This window comes from Ipomoea triloba, chromosome 4 (genome assembly GCF_003576645.1).
Source record: "Ipomoea triloba cultivar NCNSP0323 chromosome 4, ASM357664v1".
Classification (NCBI taxonomy): Eukaryota; Viridiplantae; Streptophyta; class Magnoliopsida; order Solanales; family Convolvulaceae; genus Ipomoea; species Ipomoea triloba.
Window position 1 is genome coordinate 32,501,263 of NC_044919.1, and position 3,867 is coordinate 32,505,129.

Genomic DNA, 3,867 nt, shown 5'->3' on the forward strand with positions numbered 1-3,867 from the left:
GGGGGAGGGGGGCGGGGGGAGGGGTTTGCTTTAAGGAGTAGCATCCATCATTGGATTCATGTGAAATGTGTACGGAGTGTGAAACCTGTTCTTCATTACACATTTCGCATGATCTCACTTTACTCACCTCATTAATGAACATCTCAAATTTTAAACCCAAGCTGTCGTAAAAGCAAAGAAGAGGGAAATGAAATAATATAGGTGTGTTTGATTCAAATATTGGAATTGGAGTAATAATGAAAACTAAATACTTAGTAATTGATAGAGTAAATACGCATATACGAGTAAGAAATACTCTTTATTAATGAATAGATCAGGTACAAAGGCGACTATACCCTAGGCGAGCTTGACAGTGGGTCGAAAGTTCTCGAACTACTTTGACTATTATATAGAAAACAACCAAAAAGTCCCTTTACAACATTAAATGCGGTATATATAAGCCTTTAGGGGACAGGTGCCGGGTTAGCGGCATGTCGGGCATGCACGGGCCCAAAGGCGAGTCTTGTATTCGAAAGCCAAATGTCGCGGTGCCAAAGGATTTTAGGCTTTGAGGAAGATGTCAAGGAATGACGATCGGCCCGCTCAAACTGAACTCTACGGCCAGGACTTGGGCTGACACTGGACCGGCCCCAACCGACCGAAAGGACCAAAAGACCGGTAAGAAGAGAAGACCGGTTGGCTAAAGTACACCAGGGGTGGTGTACGGTAGGTCGAGAAATATTCCCTATCAGTAATGATAATATGTTTAAGTAGAATGAGCAGTTTAGTTGGTCACAGATATAAAGTTTGAAAACAATAATTCTGGATGAGTCTCACTAGCGACATTGCGAAAGCAACCTCTCAAAGTGAGGGATTACCATGATTTGCCAGGGGATTAAAGGGATAACAAAAATAGGCAAATAATAATATCAAAACCTATAATAAGATTTCGTACATCTTAATTATAAATTTAATTACTGTCTATATTGTTTCTATCAGTTCATTGTATTAAATTTTTTTAATACAATTTAATTTATCTGTATAACTTATAAACTATTATATATGAGTGAAATGTATTTAATGTACATTTTTAAATAGTAATTCTAATATTCTCGCCGCCTAAAATAGAAGTGGGGAATGAAATCCCCGATGTAAGTAAAAGACCGACGCCTACAAACATTCTGGTCGGGAAAAAAAAGTTGTTCTTTTTCATTTATTCGGTCCCCAAAGACAGAATAATTAAGGATAAATAAACAACATTATTATTGTTTTGTTCTCTCTAAAACAGTGAAATTCCATTTACCGCAATGATGACTGTTAAATAAATATTAATGGTGTCATTATTAATTTTTCCCGGGTCATTACTTTTGTTTTTTGAAATTTTGAGATGAAAATGAATTATATTTATCCTCTAACTATTAATTTTTTTTTTATCACTTTTAGTTTTTATTAAAAGCCAAAAATGGCATATCAACAAATTAAATATAATTGGTGATGAAATATTTAATAACCCCAATTCAACGGATAAACATGCAGCTTACTGGAGCAGCTCAAGTAAGATAAGCATGTTTGACGGCATCATTAGCAATAGTAATGCCATGTTTGGTCCCACTAACCAAATAATAAAATTAGTATTCCAAATAATTTATTTTCTATGAAACTTAAATTCATCTCATTTCAAATTCTAAATAAGTATTCTTTTTTTTTATCATAAAAAATTAAAAAAACTCCGTAAAAGGTATAATACTCCGTAGAGAAGATAGGAGTGGGTGCGGCTCGAGAGATGCGGGGCCGGGCACAGTTAAAGCCCACCTCCATACGGGTTGTTTGTTGCGCACTACTCGACCGTTAATTGCGCTGATTTGACATCGGGTGTGGGCTCCATACCGTTATTAGCCCCTACAATTCTACAAACCCCCCATTCAATTATTTTTCTTGTTTTGCATATACCAATATACATACACCGATACACCCATCTACTTGGACCCACTAACAAGTATATTCGTTGCACTTTATAATACACTACTTTTTTAGACGAGTTACTTTTATTGGTAAGAAATAAATTCTCATACTAAATTAAAATATGTATATTATCTCAATTAAAAATTTAAATTAATAGTTTGATAGTACATTTATGCTCTATATTTTTATCCTAAAATTCTCTTACACTTTCAAACACGGACTCTATTATCATATCATAATATTTACAATTCAATACTATTTTCTTTATGTTCATGAAATTTTAACTCGTTTTAAAAATATAATATAAATAATAATATTATTAAAAATTATTATAAAGAATAAAAAAAAGTCAGAAAAGTAACTCTAAAAGCTGCCAAAAATTAGTAAAAGTCAGATTTGAAAGTTTTTCAAAATTTGAAAGAATTGCTTGAAGTGAAAAACAAAATAATTTCTTTTTAAAAAAATTATTCTAAAGCTAGATTTATCAATGAAATATGAAAGGAATTGCAAATTTAAATAATCTACTATTTTGAAGTATAATCTATTGTTAAAAGTAAAAGAGAATTACAAAGATAAAGATATTTTAAAGCAGTTAAATATATAACAACAATTGCTTTTTTGAGAATAAAAGTTGAATATCATTAAATAAGATCCAAGCTCAAAACATGAGCAATGGACGAAAACGGAGTAGAGAAACAGTCCATACGGTCAGACAATGACAAGGCTTCCCTAGCTAAACAATTGGCAACCATGTTCGCAGACCGTTTAGCAAACAAAAAGCTTAAGTTGACAAAACTAGAAGCTATGTATCTAATATCATCAAGAATGAGATCAAAATATGATGTAGAATTAAAAGTATGGAGAATGCCATTGATGGCTTGCTGGCAGTCACTCTTGATAACCTTCAACTGTAAAAATATATTTTTCATGGGATTCGATGATATGTACCTGTTACTAATTATATGAAAATATAACAAAAAAAGTTTTTTTTTTTTGAAAAAAAAAAAGTTTTTTTGAATAGCATTTTTAAAGTAACATATAACAACATTCACAAGACAAAATACTGAGATTCAGTCTGAACACTATGAATTTCACTATGAATTTCATTTCCTCTTACAACCAACAAGAGTTGTCGTTTCTAAAATTCATTGGAATTCGTAATTAGTACTAATTTTCCTCTAATAATCAAACATTAAAACCCGCGCTTCCACATTGCTATTAATATCCCCGTGCTCACATGCCCAACAAAGCAAATTCTAATTTGCGCAACACAACTTTTTTTTTTTTTTTTTTTTTTNCTTTTTTTTTTTTTTTTTTTTTTGAAAACACAACTTTTCTCATCATTGACTACTAATGCATGTGTTCACTCCTTATAAAATTCGGGTATGCTTTCAAAATGCCTTAATGTCAAATATCTTATCAATGAAGTATTTTTACCAAAGTTGATAGAATTATCTCCAAAGATATAATATGAGATAGTGGAAATGGAATAATACGTTTCTATTTAATTAGGATTGTGGGTAAGTCAATCATGATCCTGAATAGTCACTTTGCTCTCAACTCTCATGTATTATTAAGAATGTTCCGCATCACAAAGTACCTTCTTAGGCCCTATTATACATACTCGGCATAGTCTAACGACTAGCCTGCTTTAAATGCCATAAATATAATTATTAAAGCTATAAATGTTACAATAATTGGAGCTCTTGTTGGTTCTGTTCCCTTCGCGACATACCGTCTTCCCTCAACGACCGATCTCATTATCAATCTATTCAGATAGAAGGATTAGATAAATCATCTCTTTTTTACTTAGGAGCTTGTTTTCCCATGAACCTAGCTTCTCTTATATATATATATATATATATATATATATATATATATATATATATATATATATATATATATGTAACGTAGGTATCTTGCAAA